Here is a 22,785-nt window from a genome sequence, read left to right on the forward strand (position 1 = left end):
ATTAATGGGAGGATAAGAGGTTAGTGACTAGGAGCGCAGCGTTTAGTGCCCCGACCAAAAATTCACTGGAGGCTCACTGGGGGCACAAGCCAGTAACGTCTGGCTGCTGATGATCACTCCGACCATGATGTATTCCTGGTGCAACGCCTATGCTTGCACCCTGGTCGGAAATTTAGGTGCGGCCTCCTCATTTAGCAGCCGCCAAGAACAACGTCTTGAAAAACAATCAGTACGGGCTTGCAGAGTTGTTAACTGGTGGGCTAATTAAAGGGATGAGAAAGTGCTTCCCTTGGAGGTTATAGTCAGTGCAACATTTATACAGAGCATGGTGCGTGCGCTTCTGAGTTTGCATCGGCAGACCGACATAACAGTACAGGTTGAAAAGAAGTGATTTTGAAACTTTAATGGGTGCATTAGTATGCCGCGCCTTTAAGACTCGGCTGTTGTCGGGTCTGACTCGGAGTTCCACGCATGCGCAATGGGTCCGACAACTTTATCGCCCCCGAGCACTGGTGTGTAACGGCTGATTTAGTGCCCCTGTCAACTCCTTGGCTGACCCTGATGAATTTCTGAGCAGAAGGCACAGTTTTTTTCAAGGCACTAAAATTACCGTTCCGCCTGGGTTACCGCCCAGACGAGGTACGACCGAATTTCTCCCCCATGGTGTTGGCCCTGTCAGTTCTTAATATGTAGTGCTACCAAAATGCACAGAACTGTGTAGAATTATTTAAAATGTTCAATGAATATACTTGCAAGTTACAGGTGATCTAAACTATAATATACCATGACAGAAACAAGTATACAAATGTTGCTGAATGCAATAAAATAAGATTTGAAAAAAATTTTTTGCTGCAAAATAGTTGGATCGAGAAATTCCATCTGGTGAGTAACACAGCTTTATACCAATTAAAATAACTTAAGGTCCAGAGGGGCATTTGCATCAGAATTTCCAGGGTCAGTTCATTTGCATATCCTTTGGAGTAGTGATTGGTATAAAACCTGTGACAAATGGAAGTAATGAAATTAGAGTGCAACCTTGAAAGAGGCAGTTCTGGCTGATGATTGGAGCAGCAGTCTGGGGGAGCACCAGGTAAGTAAAGAACAGAGCTTAGCTCACTCTGCTGACTGTTAACTATCTTGACTGGATGGGACAAAAATTATCATCAAATCAGCCACCTAATGGACAGCCTCAGGCAGCTTGCCGGAACCTAGCCTCAAAGATTGGGCTAACACATCGCCAGAAGTGGCCCTCAGGTAAGTCCCTATAAGAGTGATTATTTGCAACAACTTTTTTGTGTCCCTCTGCGCATGCACACCTTGGACTCCATTCTCTTTTTGCGCATGCGCATGCACACTTGATCCCGGTCGCACATGCGCAATGCAATGTACGAGGAAGCCAGAAGTGCAGCCGAACCACGAATCACATGGAGCTCATTGCCACTGGAGCTGCTTCTAGGGCTTTGACCTAGAATATCGCTGTGATTATCGACACGAACATTTTCGCAGCCTTCTGAGGGGAGAAAAAATAGGAGGTGGGAGAGAGATTGACTGGGAGAGAGAGAGAGAGATTGTGTGGAGAAAGAGAGAGATAGACTGGGGGTGAGAGAGAGAGATTGTGTGGAGAAAGAGAGAGAAAGACTGGGGAGAGAGAGAGAGAGAGAGAGAGAGACAGGGAGAGACTGGGGAGTGAGAGACCAGGAGAGGGGACCAACCAGGAGAGGGAGTTGACTGGGAGAGGGGTACGATTGGGAGAAAAGGAGCAGTGGCTGAGTTTGGAGAGGATGATGATGGCAGGGAGTGATGGCAATCCAAGGAGATCGAAATCACGATCAGGGGTTTTTGGAGGGTACAATCGAGGGGGGGGGTTCAAGGTCGTGGGTGGGGTGCGAGCAGGATCCAGCAGTAGCTCGCGTGGTTTGAATTTGGTGCCAGGAGGAACACTCCTGCACCTCCTGCTCCACATTCAGATAATACTTTTTACAAATTTTCATTTTTAGTGGTGCCTTTTAAAGGCCTAACAGGCGACCTAACAGTTTTCATGAGCTCTATTGCTCCTCTGGGATGCATAAAAATAATTCAACACTTACCCTTGGTGGGTCACCGCAAATTGGAGGAGGCCAGCATTGCGAGAGCGGGAGGCGCAGGACTATAAAGGGTGGTGGCAGCGAGTGGGGCGACGGTAGATTGGAGGAGGCCAGCGTCGCAAGAGCAAGCGGCGCAGGACTACAAAGGGCGGCGGCAGCGAGTGGGAGCGGTGGCAGATCGGAGGAGGCCAGCTGGTGCAGGGGCAGAAGGTAAACAAAGAAGTAAAAAGAAATTGAAGTGTGATGTCACAGCCAAGCGGGTAAGTGATTGGCTGGTGGATTAGTGAGTAGTTAATCTTTTTTTTTCTTTCTATTTCCTTAGCAGTAAGAAACCTTGTGATTGTTACCAAATTAAGTTAATTTAAAAGTTAAATCAGGGCAGGAGAGCCCAGACCCATGTCATGCTCCTCCTGTGCTATGTGGGAAATCAGAGACGCTTCCAGCGTCCATGACTACTACGTGTGCAGGAAGTGTATCCAGCTGCAGCTCCTGACAGACCATATTGATTCACTCTGGAGCATCCGAGATGCTGAGGATGTCGTGAATAGCACGTTTAGTGAGTTGGTCACACCACAGGTAAAGGTTACTCAGGCAGGTAGGGAATGGGTGACCATCAGGTAGAGCAGGAGTACAAGACAGTGCAGGGGTCCCCTGTGGTCATCTCCCTCCAAAACAGATAGATTGTTTTGAGTATGGTTGGGGGAGATGACTCATCAGGGGAAGGCAGCAGCAGCCAAGTTCATGGCACCATGGGTGGCTCTGCTGCATAGGAGGGCAGGACAAAGAGTAGGAGAGCTAAAGTGGTAGGGGATTCTATTGTAAGGGGAATAAATAGGCATTTCTGTGGCCGCAATTGAGACTCCAGGATGGTATGTTGTCTCCCTGGTGCAAGGGTCAAGGATGTCTCAGAGCGGCTGCAGGGAATTTTGGAGGGGGAGGGTGAACAGCCAGTTGTCATGGTGCATATAGGTACCAACAATATAGGTAAAAACCGGGATGAGATCCTACAAGCTGAATTTAGGGAGCTAGGAGTTAAATTAAAAGGTAGAACCTCAAAGGTAGTAATCTCAGGATTGTTACCAGTGTCCGGTGCTAGTCAGAATAGAAATAGCAGGATAGTTAAGATGAATACGTGGCTTGAGGTATGATGCAAGAGGGAGGGATTCAAATTCCTGGGACATTGGAACCAGTTCTGGGGGAGGTGGGACCATTACAAACCGGACGGTCTGCATCGGGGCAGGACCGGAATCAATTTCCAAGGGGGAGTGTTTGCTAGTGCTGTTGAGGAGAGTTTAAACTAATATGGCAGGGGGATGGGAATCTATGCAGGGAGAGAGATAGAAGTAAAATGGGGACAGAAGCAAAAGGTAGAACGGAGATAAGGAAAGGTGGAGGGCAGAGAAATCAAAGGCAAAAATCAAAAAGGGCCACATTACAACATAATTCTAAAAGGACAACGAGTGTTAAAAAAACAAGCCTTAAGGCCCTGTATCTCAATGTGAGGAACATTCGTAATAAGGTGGATGAATTAACTGCGCAGATAGCTGTTAATGGATATGATGTAATTGGGATTATGGAAACATGGCTCCAGGGTGACCAAGGCTGGGAACTCAACATCCAGGGGTATTAATAGTCAGGAAGGATCGACAGAACGGAAAAGGAGGTAGGATAGCGTTGCTGGTTAATGAGGAGCTTAATGCAATAGTAAGGAAGGACACTAGACTGGATGATGTTAAATGTGTATGGGTAGAGCTGCAGAATACCAAAGGGCAGAAAACACTAGTGGGAGTTGTATACAGACAACTAAACAGTGGTAGTGAGGTTAGAGATGGCATCAAACAGGAAATTAGGGATGCATGCAATAAAGGTACAGCAGTTATCATGGGTGACTTTAATCTACATATAGATTGGGCTAACCATACTGGTAGCAACACAGTGGAGGAGGATTTCCTGGAGTGTATAAGGGATGGTTTTCTAGACCAATATGTTGAGGGACCAACTAGAGAGCAGGCCATGCTGGAAATGACAGAGGATTCATTAGCAATCTTGTTGTGCGAGGCCCCTTGGGGAAGAGTGACCATAATATGGTAGAATTCTTCATTAAGCTGGAGAGTGACACAGTTAATTCAGAGACTAAGGTCCTGAACTTAAAGAAAGTTAACTTCGATGGTATGAGACATAAATTGGCTAGGATAGACTGGTAAATGATACTAAAGGGTTGATGGTGGATAGGCAATGGCAGACATTTAAAGATCACATGGATGAACTTCAATAATTGTACATCCCTGTCTGGAGCAAAAATAAAACGGGGAAGGTGGCTCAACTGTGGTTAACAAGGGAAATTAGGGATAGTGTTAAATCCAAGGAAGAGTCATATAAATTGGCCAGAAAAAGCAGCAAACCTGAGGACTGGGAGAAATTTAGAATTCAGCAGAGGAGGACAAAGCGTTTAATTAGGAGGGGGCAAATAGAGTATGAAAGTAAGCTTGCAGGGAACATAAAAACTGACTGCAAAAGCTTCTATAGATATGTGAAGAGTAAACGATTAGTGAAGACAAATGTAGGTCCCTTGCAGTCAGAATAAGGTGAATTTATAATGGGGAACAAAGAAATGGCAGACCAATTGAACAAATACATTGGTTCTGTCTGCACTAAGGAAGACCCAAATAACATTCCGGAAATACTGGGGGACCGAGGGTCTAGCGAGAAGGAGGAACTGAAGGAAATCCTTATTAATCAGGAAATTGAGTTTGGGAAATTGATGGGATTGAAGGCCGATAAATCGCCAAGGCCTGATAGTCTGCATCCCTGAGTACTTAAGGAAACATAGAAACATAGAAACATAGAAAATAGTTACAGGAGAAGGCCATTCGGCCCTTCGAGCCTGCACCGACATTCAATGAGTTCATGGCTGAACATGCAACTTCAGTACCCCATTCCTGCTTTCTTGCCATACCCCTTGATCCCCCGAGTAGTAAGGACGACATCTAACACCTTTTTGAATATATTTAGTGAATTGGCCTCAACAACTTCCTGTGGTAAAGAATTCCACAGGTTCACCACTCTCTGGGTGAAGAAGTTTCTCCTCATCTCGGTCCTAAATGGCTTACCCCTTATCCTGAGACTGTGACCCCTGGTTTTGGACTACCGCAACATTGGGAACATTCTTCCTGCATCTAACCTGTCTAAACCCGTCAGAATTTTAAATGTTTCTATGAGATCCCCTCTTATTCTTCTGAACTCCAGTGAATACAAGCCCAGTTGATCCAGTCTTTCTTGATATGTCAGTCCTGCCATCCCGGGAATCAGTCTGGTGAACCTTCGCTGCACTCCCTCAACAGCAAGAACATCCTTCCTCAAGTTCGAAGACCAAAACTGTACACAATACTCCAGGTGTGGCCTCACCAAGGCCCTGTACAACTGTAGTAACACCTCCCTGCCCCTGTACTCAAATCCCCGTGCTATGAAGGCCAACATGCCATTTGCTTTCTTAACCGCCTGCTGCACCTGCATGCCAACCTTCAATGACTGTTGTACCATGACACCCAGGTCTCGTTGCACCTCCCCTTTTCCTAATCTGTCACCATTCAGATAATAGTCTGTCTCTCTGTTTTTACCACCAAAGTGGATAACCTCACATTTATCCACATTATACTTTATCTGCCATGCATTTACCCACTCACCTAACCTATCCAAGTCACCCTGCAGCCTCATAGAATCCTCTTCGCAGCTCACACTGCCACCCAACTTAGTGTCATCAGCAAATTTGGAGATACTACATTTAATCCCCTCGTCTAAATCATTAATGTACAATGTAAACAGCTGGGGCCCCAGCACAGAACCTTGCGGTACCCCACTAGTCACTGCCTGCCATTCTGAAAAGTCCCCATTTATTCCGACTCTTTGCTTCCTGTCTGCCACCAGTTTTCAATCCACGTCAGCACACTACCCCCAATCCTATGTGGTTTAACTTTGCACACTAATCTCTTGTGTGGGACCATGTCGAATGCCTTCTGAAAGTCAAAATACACCATGTCAACTGGTTCCCCCTTGTCCACTCTACTGGAAACATCCTCAAAAAATTCCAGAAAATTTGCATGCATGATTTCCTTTTCACAAATCCATGCTAACTTGGACCTATCATGTCACCTCTTTCCAAATGCGCTGCTATGACATCCTTAATAATTGATTCCATCATTTTACCCACTACCGATGTCAGGCTGACTGGTCAATAATTCCCTGCTTTCTCTCTCCCTCCTTTTTTTATAAGTGGGGTTACATTGGCTCCCCTCCACTCTATAGGAACTGATCCAGAGTCTATGGAATGTTGGAAAATGACTGTCAATGCATCCGCTATTTCCAAGGCCTCCTCCTCAAGTACTCTGGGATGCAGTCCATCAGGCCCTGGGGATTTATCGGCCTTCAATCCCATCAATTTCCCCAACACAATTTCCCGACGAATAAGGATTTCCCTAAGTTCCTCCTTCTTACGAGACCCTCTGACCCCTTTTATATCCGGAAGGTTGTTTGTGTCCTCCTTAGTGAATACTGAACCAAAGTACTTGTTCAATTGGTCTGCCATTTCTTTGTTCCCAGTTATGACTTCCCCTGATTCTGACTGCAGGGGACCTACGTTTGTCTTTACTAACCTTTTTCTCTTTACATATCTATAGAAGCTTTTGCAGTCCGTCTTAATGTTCCCTGCAAGCTTCTTCTCGTACTCTATTTTCCCTGCCCTAATCAAACCTATGTCTTCCTCTGCTGAGTTCTAAATTTCTCCCATTCCCCCGGTTTGCTGCTATTTCTGGCCAATTTGTATGCCACTTCCTTGGCTTTAATACTATCCCTGATTTCCCTTGATAGCCACAGTTGAGCCACCTTCCCTTTTTTATTTTTACGTCAGACAGGGATGTACAATTGTTGTAGTTCATCCATGCGGTCTCTAAATGTCTGCCATTGCCCATCAACTATCAACCCCTTAAGTATCATTCGCCAATCTATCCTAGCCAATTCACGCCTCATATCTTCAAAGTTACCCTTCTTTAAGTTCTGGACCATGGTCTCTGAATTAACTGTTTCATTCTCCATCCTAAAGTAGAATTCCACCATATTATGGTCACTCATCCCCAAGGGGTCTCGCATAACGAGATTTCTAATTAATTCTCTCTCATTACACAACACCCAGTCTAAGATGGCCTCCCCCCTATTTGGTTCCTCGACATATTGGTCGAGAAAACCATCCCTTATGCACTCCAGGAAATCCTCCTCCACCATATTGCTTCCAGTTTGGTTAGCCCAATCTATATGCATATTAAGGTCACCCATGATAACTGCTGCACCTTTATTGCATGCACCCCTAATTTCCTGTTTGATTCCCTCCCCAACATCACTACTACTGTTTGGAGGTCTGTACACAACTCCCATTAGCGTTTTTTGCCCCTAGGCATTCTGTAGCTCCACACATACTGATTCCACATCATCCAAGCTAATGTCTTTCGTTACAATTGCATTAATTTCCTCTTTAACCAGCAATGCCACCCAGCCTCCTTTTCCTTTCTGTCTATCCTTCCTAAATGTTGAATACCCTTGGATGTTGAGTTCCCAGCCTTGGTCACCCTGGAGCCATGTCTCCGTGGTGCCAACCACATTGTATCGTTAACTGCTATCTGCACAGTTAATTCGTCTACCTTATACAAAATACTCCTCGCATTGAGGCACAGAGCCTTCAGGCTTGCCTTTTTAACACACTTAGACCCTTTAGAATTTTGCTGCAAAGTGGCCCTTGTTGTTCTTTGCCTTGCGTTTCTCTGCCCTCCACTTTTCCTCATCTCCTTTCTGTCTTTTGCTTCTGTCTCCATTTTGTTTCCCTCTGTCTCCCTGCATTGGTTCCCATCCCCCTGCCATATTAATTTAACTCTTCCCCAACAGCACTAGCAAGCACTCCTCTTAGAACATTGGTTCCAGTCCTGCCTAGGTGCAGACCGTCTGGTTTGTACTGGTCCCACCTCTCCCAGAACCACTTCCAATGCCCCAGGAATTTGAATCCCTTCCTGCTGCAGCACTGCTCAAGCCACATATTCATCTGAGATATCCTGCGATTCCTACTCTGACTAGCACGTGGCACTGGTAGCAATCCTGAGATTACTACTTTTGAGGTCCTACTTTTTAAGTTAGCTCCTAGCTCCTTAAATTCGTCTCTTAGGACCTCATCCCGTTTTTTACCTATATTGTTGGTACCAATGTGCACCACGACAACTGGCTGTTCACCCTCCCCCTCCAAAATGCCCTGGAGCCACTCTGAGACATCCTTGACCCTTGCACCAGGGAGGCAACATACCATCCTGGAGTCTCGGTTGCAGCCTTAGAAACGCCTATCTATTCCCCTTACAATTGAATCCCCTATCACTATCGCTCTCCCACTCTTTTTCCTGCCCTCCTGTGCAGCAGAGCCAGCCATGGTGCCATGAACTTGGCTGCTGCTGCTCCCCCCTGATGAGTCATTCCCCTCAACAGTACTCAAAGCGGTATATCTGGTTTGCAGGGGGATGACCACAGGGTACCCCTGCACTACCTTCCTTGCACTGCTCTTCTTGTTGGTCTTCCATTCCCTATCTGGCTGTGGACCCTTTACCTGCGGTAAGACCAACTCACTAAACGTGCTATTCAGGTCTTTCTCAGCATCGTAGATGCTCCAGGGTGAATCCACCTTCAGCTCCAATTCTGCAACGCGGTCCGTCAGGAGCTGGAGGCGGATACACTTCCCACAAACGTAGTCGTCAGGGACACCGGAGGCGTCCCTGATTTCCCACATAGTACAGGAGGAGCATAACACGTGTCCTAGCTCTCCTGCCATGACTTAACCCCTAGATTAACTTAAATTGGCAACAACAATGCTAAAAGTTACTCACTGATATTGAAGAGAAAAAAGAAAAACTACTTACCAATCACCAGCCAATCACTTACCCCCTTGGCTGTGACGTCACCTTTCTATTTCTTTCTACTTTTTTGCCTTCTCCCTGACGCTGCACCGGCTGGCTTCTTGCAGGCTTCTCGCCAACCCCGGACTCGCGCCTCTCCACGCACCTCCCGACTGCCGCCGCGTTGGGCCTTTTATAGACCTCTTGCTGACCCCGGACTCATGCCTCTCCACGCACCTCCTGACTGCCGCTGCGTTGGGCCTTTTATAGGCCTCTCGCCGACCCCAGACTCACGTCTTTCCACGCAATTTAGTCTAAGTGGCCTTGGAAATAGTGGACGCATTGGTGGTCATTTTCCAACATTTTATAGACTCTGGATCAGTTCCTATGAATTGGAGGGTAGCTAATGTAACCCCACTTTTTAAACAAGGAGGGAGAGTGAAAACAGGGAATAATAGACCGGTTAGCCTAACATCGGTCTTGGGGAAAATGTTGGAATCAATTATTAAAGATGTAATAGCAGCGCATTTGGAAAGCAGTGACAGGATCGGTCCAAGTCAGCATGGATTTATGAAAGGGAAATCATGCTTGACAAATCTTCTAGACTTTTTTTTGAGGATTTAATTGTGGAGTGGACAAGGGAGAACCAGTGGATGTGTTGTATTTGGACTTTCAAAAATCTTTTGACAAGGTCCCACACAAGAGATTAATGTGCAATATTAAACCACATGGTATTGGGGGTAATGTATTGATGTGGATAGAGAACTGGTTGGCAGACAGGAAGCAAAGAGTAGGAATAAATGCATCCTTTTCAGAATGGCAGGCAGTGACTAGTTGTGTATCGCAAGGTTCAGTGCTGGGCCCCCAGCTATTTACAATATACATTAATGATTTGGACGAAGGAATTGAATGTAATATCTCCAAGTTTGCAGATGACACAAAGCTGGGTGGCAGTGTGAGCTGTGAGGAGGATGCTAAGAGGCTGCAGGATGACTTGGACAGATTAGCTGAATGGGCAAATGCATGGCAAATGCAGTAAAATGTGGATAAATGTGAGGTTATTCATTTTGGAGGCAAAAACAGGGAGGCAGAATATTATCTGAATCATGACAGATTAGTAAAAGGGGAGGTGCAATGAGACCTTGGTGTCATGGTACATCAGTCATTGAAAGTTAGCATATAGGTACAGCTGGCAGTGCAGAAGGCAAATGGCATGTTGGCCTTCATAGCGAGTGGATTTGAGTATAGTAGCAGGAAGGTCTTGCTGCAGTTGTACAGGGCCTTGGTGAGGCCACACCTCGAATATTGTGTTCAGTTTTGGTCTCCTAATCTGAGGAAAGACATTCTTGCTTTTGAGGGAGTGCAGCGATGGTTCACCAGACTGATGCCTGGGATGGCGGGACTGACATATGAGGAGAGACTGAATCGACTAGGCTTATATTCACTGGAATTTAGAAGAATGAGAGGGGATCTCATAGAAACATATACAATTCTGATGGGATTGGACAGGTTAGATGCAGGAAGAATGTTCCCGATGTTGGGGAAATCTAGAACCAGGGGTCACAGCCTAAGGATAAGGGGTAAGTCATTTCGGACCGAGATGAGGAGAAACTTCTTCACTCAGAGTTGTGAACCTGTGGAATTCTCTACCACAGAAAATTGTTGAGGCCATTTCGTTAGATATAAAGGGAGTCGGATGTGGCCCTTATGGCTAAAGGGATCAAGTTGTATGGAGGGAAAGCAGGAATGGGGTACTGAAGTTGCATGATCAGCCATGATCATATTGAATGGTGGTGCAGGCTCGAAGGACCGAATGGCCTACTCCTGCACCTATTTTCTATGTTTCTATGTTAACGTGGAGTGTGCATGGTGGAGGCTCCAACCAGTTCCTATTTACATCAAAGGTCTCTGATTTCCATATTAAAAGGGACCTTATGCCTGAAATAGACAGGAGCCTTGGACACCCGGTCGTAGGCCATTTTGAAATGGAGTTGGCCGCATTGCTGGTGATAACAGGACAGTAAGGCTACCCACCTCATTTTGGTGCCATTACCACCTTGTTATTACCAGGCGAAGGCAGCGAAAATTGACCTCAATATGTGAAATGATTGCAAACAAATTATTCTAATAAGTTGAGCTTGCAGAACCACGTGAGTTTAGTTGCCATTGCAAAGTTTTCACATAGTGATGTAGTTTTCTGATGGGACACAATAATTGGTCCTATCAATGTTAATCAACTTTTAGTAGTTCTGAGGGAATTTTCCATAATCCAGTGAGCAGCTGAGCCCTGCGTGCTGCAGTGCCTTCAGGAGAGGCAAGGAGAGAAAAGGAGAACATTGTCGAGGAAAAAAGAGCCCAGTCTGATTAAAAGTAAACTTAAATTCTGTAAAATTAAGTTAAATTTAAATCTTGGCTATGCCCTGCATGAGGTTATTGGCATCAGGACCACATCAGAGACAGTGGGGCTAATTCTTAACTTCAAGACAAGAAAGCACAGCTACCTTATTTGAAATTGATGGAACAAAAATTATATAACAGCTGGCTGATCCTCTGGAACAGCTGGGCGCTCCTCTTGAACAGCTGGGTGATCTGCTCCCCAAAAGCTGGGCGCTCCTCTGGAACAGCTGGGTGCTCCTCTGGAACAGCTGGGTGCTCCTCTGGAACAGCTGGGCGCTCCTCTAGAACAGCTGGGCGATCCTCTAGAACAGCTGGGCGATCCTCCAGAACACTGGGCGATCTTCTTCGCCACATTACTGTCCAAGCAGCGATATTGCAAATTACCCCCAATAAAAGAAACTTCTGCAGTGAAGTATAAAATGCCATTTTCAAACTTAAATATATTTAACCTTGAAAAGCGTAGCGAAGGTTTTTCTGTAAAAGGGCTATTCTTCTAAACTAGGGTTAGCGTTAATTCATTTTGCCCTTGGGTTATATGCATTAATGTAACTAAAGATATTGGGCACAATTTTCCCCAGTGATTTGTGCCATTTTTTTGGCACGCGTTTTTTTTTGCCGTAAGTTAAAAAATGTAAGTTTCCCCAATGAATGTGCGGCAGTTAGTTACAATTTTTTTAGATTCGTTTTTTTTGCGGCATAGGGGCATAACCTGATGTCTACGCCAGTTTTTCTCAATTATGTAAGTTTGCCCCAAAAGATGTCTCCTAGGTCGGCGTATGTGACCACTCCCGAAAACCCTTCTGGTGAGTTAAGAAAACCAGTGCGCATTGAAATATCGGCGCAGAAAGATGCCATTGTTTTTCAGCAAAATTTTGGAGGGAGCGAAGAAGACTTAAATATGCAGAATAAAGATGACATTTTTTTACCTTAAAACGCAGTAAATAGAAGTTTGATGGAATTCTGTAAGTTTGAATTATTTTAAAACTGACACGCTACCACCGAACGTCCGCAAACAGGGCTCGAGGGTCGAAACGCCGGCCAGCAGAATCAGATACTCGCCCAGACACAGCGGTTCGGGGCTCAGCTTCAAAAGAAGCCCGAGGGGAGGTGGAGGGCTGTGGGAGGCATGCGGAAGGCATTAGAAGCCTGCACTATGCATCAAATGTAGCCCGGGGGGTTGGGGGGGTGAGGGGTTCCCGATCACTGTGCCTGCTCAGACCTGGGTCTGGTCCATACAGACCTTGTGGGGAGAGAGAACAAAGAACCTTGACCTGCCTGCCTGCTGTTTTGAGCTTCTTGCAATGGTAAAATTTAATCATGGGGGCAATACTGACAATGCCATACCATGTGCAAGCCTTCTGCATAACGGTGATGCGGAGGAGACAACTGATTTGATGTCATCGTATGAGGAACCTCAGAGCACATATGGTAATGTGCAGGAGGCCTTAACCATGTTGGGTATATCAAGACAGGTGTTCGTACCTGTACCTGAGTGATGCAGACTATGTCAGAAGGCTGCGTTTCTGCACATAAGTTGTAAGTGAGATCTGTGAGTTGGTGAAAGCAGATCAGCAACGTAGAAGTGCCAGGAGGACTGCTTTGTCAGTTGAAGTGAAGGTTACAGCTGCACTTTCATTCTATGCATCTGGATCATTCCAAGCTACAACTGGGGATGAGTGCGCCATCTCTCAACATGCAACACATGTCTGCATTCGGCAGGTGACTGCTGCACTATATGCCCAGAGGAATGACTACATAAAGTTCCTCATGACCGCCCAGGCAATGCATGACAGGGCTGTGGGCTTCTCTAGGTTGTTGGCTTCCAAAAGGCACAGGGCTGCATTGATTGTACCCACATCGCCTTGCAAGCATCTTTGGAGGATTCCGAGATGTACAGGAACAGAAAAGACATCCACTCCATTAATGTACAGTTCGTGTGTGACGATATGCATCGCATCATGTCAGTTGTTGCAAGATACCCTGGGAGCACCCATGATGTTTTCATCCTACGTGAGAGCGCTATATCTGCCATGTTTCAGCAGCAGCCAGAAGGGCAGAGCTGGCTACTGGGAGACAAAGGGCATGGCCTCGCCATCTGGGTCATGACGCCCCTACGCGTAACCTGGACGGAAGCTGACCATCAATACAACATGTCGCACATTGCGACGCGCAGCATAATAGAGGGGACCATTGACATCTTGGAACAGCGTTTCCAATGCCTGGAGATTGTCGGTCAGTCCAGTGTTTTGTGCTGCATGCTGCATAACGTTGCCATCATGAGGTAGCAGCAGCTGGTAGTAGAAGTCCCACCTGAGGTGACAGTGGCTGATGATGAGGAGGAGGAGGAGGAGTATGGGGATGAGGAAGCCATGCAACTACCTGAACCTGGAGCACGACTGTGGAGAAGGGTAGGCCATCGTGCCCCTTTAATTGTTCGAGCCTTGTGCCAGCAACTCATCCATGAACGCTTTGCTGCCTGAAGGCTCAGCAGCAACAATTCCAAATGGACCATGTTTACTGTTTGCACCTGTTTCATAATTTTGTGTTGTGTTAATGGAACAAAGAATGGAAATGATTCTAGTTTACTTCAAAAAGTTGTGTTAATAATGGAACAAATATGGAAATGATTCAGTTATAATATAAAATATATTTTATTCAAAAGTTTAAAAAAAAATGTGTTTGTACTTAACTTTAATAAAAATATTCTCGTATCAACCTTTAAAGTTTTCACTTAAGATCACTTACAAACTTGAAGATCACTTACTAACTTTTAAACTTGTAAATTTATGTAACTTACAAAAAACTTTTAAGTTGCGAACAGTTACAACAGTAATAACAATAATAACAATAATAATAACAACAACAGCAACAAGGAAAGGCTGCACCCATCTCTCTTCCACCATATTCTAAGACCACCCGCTGCGCTTGGTCTTGGTGACTCCACCAATGCTGTCCACAGGCGGTGGCGCTGCACTTCTCGGGTTGGTACCAAGTTTCTTTTTTCGAACATCTTGGGTAATGCGCACTTCTTGATGGGGGGCGGCAGCCAGTAATATGGAAGGCCCAGCTTGGGCCTCTTCAGAGGCTGGTCTGGGGATTGGAGTGGGAGTGGCAGTTGATTCTGTCAATGGGCGCAAGTCAGGGCGTGTTCCCTTATTGCAGCAGCTAACTCCAACATTCCCTCCATCATGTGCCCTGACAGTGCCTCAACTACCTCCAACATTCCCTCCCTCATGTTCGCTGACAGTGTCTCACCTACCTGTGACATGCCCTCATGTTGCTTTGGAGGCAGTTCAGAGAAGGTTCACTAGGTTGATTCCAGAGATGAGGGGATTGACTTATGAGGAAAAGTTGAATAGGCTGGGCCTCTACTCATTGGAATTCAGAAGAATGAAAGGTGATCTTATCAAAACATATAAGATTATGAGGGGGCTTGACAAGGTGGATGCAGAGAGGATGTTTCCACTGATGGGGGAGACTAGAACTAGAGGACATGATCTTAGAATAGGGCCATCCATTTAAAACTGAGATGAGGAGAAATTTCTTCTCTCAGAGGGTTGTAAATCTGTGGAATTTGCTGCCTCAGAGAGCTGTGGAAACTAGGACATTGAATACATTTAAGACAGAAATAGACAGTTTCTTAAACGATAAGGGGATAAGGGATTATGGGGAGCTGGCGGGGAAGTGGAGCGGAATCCATGATCAGATCAGCCATGATCTTATTGAATGGCGGAGCAGGCTCGAGGGGCCGTATGACCTACTCCTGTTCCTATTTCTTATGTTCTTCTGCTGAGCAAAAGTGTATCAACTACTTGCAACATTCCCTCCCTCATGTTCACTGACCGCGTTTGAACTATCTGCAACCTTCCCTCCCTCATGTTCCCGGACAGCGCTCCCATTTCTCGTGAGAGTGTTGTTATTTCTCCCGACAGTCCAGATACCTCATCACCCACCCCACTGCTGGTGTCCAGGAGTGATCGCGTAAGCTCAATACTCTCCGCACTCATTGCCATCATCTGAGCCACATCTGTTACATCCTGCACCTCAGGAAAGTGCGGTTGAGCTCTCCTTCCCCTCCTCACCCTGGGTGTGACTCGCAGCTTCCCAGTGGGACCCACAGCCTTGGACGGTGGGGCTCTGAGTGTACCTTGCTGCATCCCACTGGGGCCCGCTGCCTGGGACGGTGTGGCCCTGGGTGTGCCTCGTTGCACCCCACTGGAATCCCCAGCCTCGGACGGTCGGAAACCATGGAATGTCCCACCAACACTCAAACCACTAGTCAGGGAAGGTGCTAGCACCTCAATGGGTGGCACCTGCAACTCCTCCAGAGTGAGTACAACAGTGGGGGATTCATCCATCCCCTCTCCCTCCCCCTCACCCCCATGCTCTTGGTCTGGAAGGTGGGATTGGACGATGTTCTCATCTTCAGGCTCGTCCGCGTCTGAATCTTCTTCTGCATCGTCAGGGTTGGCCTCAAGTTCTGCAAAATATAACAGAACAGACAAATGGTTAGCAGCAGAGGAGGGAGCAGGGTGGGTGGCATGAGTAGACTCACACAGCGCAGGCAACAGCTGATTTGAAGGACCATGATGAATGGAAGAACATTGTGTCAACCAAAGCACAGCTGACGGAGACATCCCCATGAACTGAAGCATGGCTAGCCCACGCCGTACTTAACATTTAGCAAAGCCAGACTGTGGAATTTGCAGGACTTACCCTCTCCCTCGAGTGTGAGCCCAGCTTGTGCAGTGGTGGTTGCTTTTTTCCAGGCAGGACCCATCAAAGCAGTGACAATCTCTTTCAAGGGTGTCAGTGGGTGCAGATTTGCCTGGCCTCCTCCTGTTTGAATTATTTCTCGTTTGTCGTGTGCCACTTTCCTCTGCAAAGATGAAAATATAACTTTTTAGAGATGGTGTCTTTCTGCTGGGTGGAACATATACAGATGGTCACATTTACAATTGCAATTCCATTGAAAAATGAAAATATTACTTACACTAACTACTTGTCCAAGGTCCTGTCACTTCTTTTTGCACTGGCCTCCAGACCTTGGGGTGGTCACCATTGCACAGTAATCTGCTGCAAGTTGGTTCCAGCGTTTCTTCATTTCTTTGAGTGAAACTTTTATGTGACCTCTGCTGGTGTCCAGCTCGTGCCATCTGCCCTCAATCACAGTAACTAGTGTCTCCACTTCATCCTGTAAGAAATTTTTGGTCCTTACGCTGCATTACATCTTGTATTGCAGCTTCGATTTTTCCAATTATAATTAAAGTTCTCACACATACAATTGGCTCTTTAAAAATGGCCGATTGCAGACCGGGAACTGTACTGCACATGCACACCCATAGGAATCATGTCAAAAATGACCTTTTTTTTGCGCATGTGCAGAAGGGGCGGCATCGTTTTTCGGCGCAAACATTAGGCTCCACCCCCCGCGGCTACAGGACAGGCTGCGTGGCTCCAGTTTGAAAAAATAGAATGGAGAAACTTGGCACATTTAATTTTGGAGCAGTTGTGGCCTAGAAAAACGGGCGTAATTCTGGCAATATGCCGAAAAATGGCTTTGGGGAAAATTAAGCCCAAAGATTGTAAATATTCCTATCTGTAATATGTGGACGTGTCATAGAAGTATATTACATTGGTGCTGCAGTGCACTCTGCTGTTGAGTGTTAGGATATATCTTCATGCTACTGATTCTCCAAACAAAAATCCTTCATATTAGCCATGGTGCGAGAAGAATTTTCAGTCTAGATCTTACACTAGGAGTAACTTCTTAAATAATAAGATTGCCACTGGTGGTAAAATAATCGTGATTGCAACATCGAGGCTGGTTCTTTTCATTTGGCAGCTTTGCATCCAACAGCAGTCGATCAATCATTATCCCTGGCCCACTTGTGCAATGGAACTGGTTTTGCCTCCAGTGCAAACCCTGAGATACTTACTTCATTCTGCAGGCTCTTTTACTACCCCCTCTCATCTTCTGCCCTGTTCCTGTCACCCAACCTTTAAGTGCATTAGCAGCCATTCTGCACAAAGCCCCATTCTGCCTCCTGCAATACCAGCTCTTTCTCCATTTCTGTCATTAATTGGCCTGTCCCGCAGTCCGCCCTGGCAGCTGGCACTTTTCTCATTTTTCTCCCCGATGTCCCATAGTTGGCAAACAGCAAAAAGGTGCAGATACTTGAAATATGAAACAAAAAGAGAAAATGCTGGAAACACTCAGTAGGTCAGACAGCACCTGTGGAAAGGACAGTCAAGTTAATGTTTTAGGTGTGGACCTTTAGTCACCTGAACTTAGTTTGGTGCCAATGAAGAATCCACAGCTGAAACGTTAACTTGTCCATTCTCTGCAATGCTGCAGTACAAAGAAACCTGGGGGTCCTTGTGCATGAAACACAAAAAGTGACTTTACATGTACAGCAAGTAATCAGGAAGGCAAATGGAATGTTGGCCTTTATTGCAAGGGGGATAGAGTGTAAAAGCAGAGAAGTCCTGCTACAACTGCACAGGGTATTGGTGAGGCCACACCTGGAGTACTGCGTACAGTTTTGTCTCTGTAATTAAGGAAGGATATACTTGCATTGGAGGCTGTTCAGAGAAGGTTCACTAGGTTGATCCCGGAGATAAAGGGGTTGACTTATGAGATAGGTTGCGGAAGTTGGGCCTTTACTCATTGCGTTCAGAAGAACGAGAGGTGATCTTATCGAAACATATAAGATAATGAGGGACTCGACAAGGTGGATGCAGAGAGGATATTTCCACTCATAGGCGAACTAAAACTAGGAGACATAGTCTCAATAAGGGGCTGCCTATTTAAAATTGAGATGAGAAGGAATTTAATCTCTGAGAGTTGTAAATCTATGGAATTCTCTGCCCCAGAGAGCTGTGGAGGCTGGGTCATTGAATATATTTAAAGCGGAGGTAGACAGATTTTTGAACAATAGGGGAATAAAGGGTTATGGGGAGTGGGCAGGGAAGTGGAGCTGAGTCTATGCTCAGGTCAACCATGATCTTATTGAATGGCAGAGCAGGCTCGAGGGGCCGGGTGGCCTACTCCTGCTCCTATTTCTTATGTTCTAATGTTCTCTTCTCAGAGATTGACTGATGTATTGAATGTTTCCGATGTTTTTTGTTTTTGTGCCTTAGTTGCCATAACGGTTACTAAAGAGCTGAAAGGGCGATATGAGAGATGAGATTTATGTGAAGAATTATTTAAATGGAAAAATGTCAGCATAGATTTACACATATCTTCTTCTGTAAATCGCTCAATATTATCATAATTCATATGATAAACAAGCCAATGAAGAGTAAAGACACCAAAATCAGCATGCCCAAAACTGTGAGTGTTAGGGTTGTCAACTCTGGTTTGATATATTTTTGGAGATTTGAGCATGTGACATTCGATCACATGGCTTGTCGTCATGTGACACCATTCATGTGATTCTTAATCATGATATTTGATCACATGACAATTGCCCACTTTTTACAAATGTTATTGCATCTGCCTTAGTTGAATATCAGAGTATCACCAAGCCCCAGATAAAATATTTGACTTTTTGTTTTGGAGTGAGATGAATAATGGCCTGGATTTTGTGGTCAGCAATGAAGGGACGGCACTTGACGCAGTCCTCGGAAAACAACGCCTCCAAAGATTTAGCGGGCTCTCGAGCGTCAATTTGCTCTATTCCAATGCAACTTTGAATCTGTTGCCATCAGTGGTGTCTAGCAGTAGTGCAGGCAGGCTGATCAGCCAATCAGATTAAAGAATTCTCACAGACAGCAAAGCAGGAAGTAAAAATCTGCGATTATAATTCACATTTTACAACATTGTACAGAAAGCAAAATGAAGATTGGGACATACACATGGGATTCAGCTAGAAACTGAAATGTCATAAACAAACTTAAGAAAATGAAAATTAAATGTTATTATTTTAAAAATCAATTTTTAAAGGTTTTCCTCGGGGAAATGAGACTCCACACTTGTAAAATTCATTTTTCTTGGTCTAAGAGGTTTTTCAGCAATAATTATGACTTAGTACACCATTAAAAACTCAGTTACACCTCATTCAACAAGCCTTAACATGTTCAGTTGTTTTTACAGAGAGAATAGTGCATAAAAAATTGAAGTTCAAGTCAATTCACTGATTGTGTGATGATTGCATCTGTGAAGACTGCAACAGCACACCCTGTGGAGGAGCAGGGTATCACTGACAACAACTTCTGGATTTCCGTGTTTAACTGGGCATGTGCGAACGGCAGAAGTTGCTGTCAGTTTTATGCAGTGATGATGATAAACACTGACTTTTTTGCCGACATTATATCGTCAGGCCTGGATGAAATGTATTCCAGGCTGTCAAGAGAAGCATGGGAGGAAATAGTGCAGGCTCTGACCATCATTTTTCAATCCTCTCTGGCTACAGGTGTGATACAGAGTACTGGAGGACTGATAACATTGTACCATTGTTTAAAAAGGAGAAAGGGATAGAACGAGTAATTACAAGCCAGTAAGCTTAATTTCATTACTGGGCAAATTTTGGGGAAAAATTCTGAGGGATAGTATTAATCATCATATATAAAGGCACGGATTAATCAAGGACAGTCAGCATGGATTTGTTAGGGAAGGTTGTGTCTGACTAACTTGATTTGAATTTTTCAAGGTGGTAACAAGGAGAGTTGATGAGTGTAGTACGTTTGATGTAGTCTACATGGATTTTAGCAAGACCTTTGACAAGGTCCCACATGGCAGATGGTCAGAAAAGTAAACCCATGGGATCCAAGGGAAAGTGACAAATTGGATGCAAAATTGGTTCAGTGGTAGGAAGAAAGGGGTAATGGTTGATGGATGTTTTTGTGACTGATGACATCCAGCTCTATCTCACTAACACTTCTCTCGACCCCTCCTCGGTCTCTAAAGTGTCAGACTGCTTGTCCGACATCCAGTTCTGGAAGAGCAGAAATTTTCTCTAATTGAATATTGGGAAGACTGAAGCCATTGTTTTCGGTCCCCACCACAAACTCTGTTCTCTAGCCACTGACTCCATCTCTCTCCCCAACTTCTGTCTGAGGCTCAACCAGACTGTCCGCAGCCTTGGTGTCATATTTGACCCTGAAATGAGCTTTCGAGCAGATATCCGCAGTATAACTAAGACTGCCTATTTTCATCCCGTAACATCACCCGTCTTCGCCCTTGCCTCAGCCCACCCGCTGCTGAAGCCTACATCCAGGCCTTTGTTACGACTTAGACTTGATTATTCCAATGCACTCCTGGCTGGCCACCCACATTCTACCCTACGTAAATGAGAGGTGATCCAGAACTCGGCTGCCCGTGTCCTAACTCGCACCAAGTCCCACTCACCAATCACCCCTGTGCTCGATGACCTACATTGGCTCCCGGTTAAGCAACGTCTCGATTTCAAATTTCTCAACCTTGTATTCAAATCCCTCCATGGCCTCGCCCCTCCCTATCTCTGTAACCTCCTCCAGCCCCACAACCCCCGAGATGTCTGCATTCCTCTAAGTCTGCCCTCTTGAGCATCCCTGATTATAATCGCTCAACCATTGGTGGCTGTGCCTTCTGTTGCCTCGGCCCTAAGCTCTGGGACTCCCTCCCTAAACCTCTCTGCCTCTACTTCTCTTTCCTCCTTCAAGATGCTCCTTAAAACATACCTCTTTGACCAAGCTTTTGGTCACCTGCCCTAATCTCTCCTTATGTGTGTTGGTGTCAAATTTTATATCTCATAATACTCTTGTGAAGCATCTTGGGACGTTTCACTATGTTAAAGGCGCTATGTAAATACAATTTGTTGTTGTTGTTGACTGGAAAGCTATTTCCAGTGGGGTTCCGTGGAGCCCTTGCTTTTTATGATATACATCAATGATTTAGACTTCAATGTAGGGAGCATGATTAAGAAGTTTGCAGATGATATAAAAATCGGCCATGTGGTTGAGAGTAAGGAAGAAAGCTGTAGACTGCAGGAAGATATCAATGGACTTGTCAGGTAGGCAGAAAAATGGCAAATGGAATTCAATCCGGAGAAGTGTGAGGTAGTGCAATTGGGGAGGGCTAACAAGGCAAGGGAATACACAATAAATCGTAGGACACTGAGAAGTGCAGAGGAACAAAGGGACTTGGAGTGAATGTCCAGAGATCCACAAAGGTAGCAGGACAGGTAGATAAGGTGGTTAAGAAGGCATACGGGATACTGTCCTTTACTAGCCGAGGCATGGAATATAAGAGTAGTGAGGTTATGCTTGAAATGTACAAAATACTTGTTAAGCCACCGCTAGAGTACTGTGTACAGTTCTGATCACCACATTACAGGGAAGATGTGATTGCACTAGAGAGGGTATAGCGGAGATTTCCGAGGATGTTGCCAGGACTGGAAAATTTTAGTTATGAGGAAAGATTGGATAGGCTAGGGTTGTTTTCTTTGGAATAGAGGAGACTTTATTGAGGTGTATAAAATTATGAAGGGCTGAGGGAGAGTGGATAGGAAGGAATTATTACCCCTAGCAGAGAGGTCAATAACCAGGGGGCATAGATTTATTCAAAGAAGGATTAGAGGGGAGTTGAGGAGAACTTTTTTTCACCAGGGTGGTGGGGGTTTGGAACTCACTGCCTGAAAGAGTGGTAGAGGCAGAAATGCTCGTCACATTTAAAAAGTACTTGAATATACACCTGAAGTGCCGTATCCTACAAGGCCTTGCACCAAGAACTAGAAAATGGGATTAGGCTGGATAGCTCTTTGTTGACCTGCACAGATACAATGGGTCGAATGGCTTCCTTCCATGCCATAAATTTCCATGATTCTATGAAATGCAAATTCCAGGCCAATATAATTTATAAATCAAAGAAAGAACATAAAACAATAGAAAGATTTAAGGATAAGTATTGTTTAAATAAAAACTACTTCTGCCTGATTTCTATAGCAGTGACTGGAATGAGAAACACAAAATAAATACCACTGACTCAACAAAATTATCATCGAAATAAGTAACTTCTAACTAAAGTTTTTGTACTATTTTATGACCTTTTACAATACACAACAAGTTAGAAAAATAATAAAACCAAAATCAAATTTAATTCACTGACTCCCACAACAGCACCAAAGCTGCTGACTACCAGAACAACACGCATTATACAACAGCACATATCACAGGCCGACATGGCCTCTCTCTCCAGTTTGTACTTCTCCCTCCCCGATTATTTTTTTCTTCCTCCCTCCCTCAGTTTGTGTTTCTCCCCCTCCCTTGCTTCATTTTGTGCTTCTCTCCCCCTCCCACCCCAGTTTGTGTTTCTATCTCCTGACTTATGAGGCTAGACTTTCCACTTTTTTTGCATCGATACCGCCCACTTAACATCCATTTTAACGCTGAGATGAGGTACAATG

General features: G+C 45.1%; 1 protein-coding gene across 1 annotated transcript in view; it reads left to right on the forward strand.

The window, feature by feature from the left end:
- LOC139274773 (short transient receptor potential channel 6-like) overlaps positions 1 to 22,785 on the forward strand; it is a 277,996-nt gene that overhangs the window by 72,682 nt on the left and 182,529 nt on the right. The window lies entirely within an intron of this gene.

The sequence above is a fragment of the Pristiophorus japonicus genome, chromosome 10, assembly GCF_044704955.1.
Source record: "Pristiophorus japonicus isolate sPriJap1 chromosome 10, sPriJap1.hap1, whole genome shotgun sequence".
NCBI classification, from domain to species: Eukaryota; Metazoa; Chordata; class Chondrichthyes; family Pristiophoridae; genus Pristiophorus; species Pristiophorus japonicus.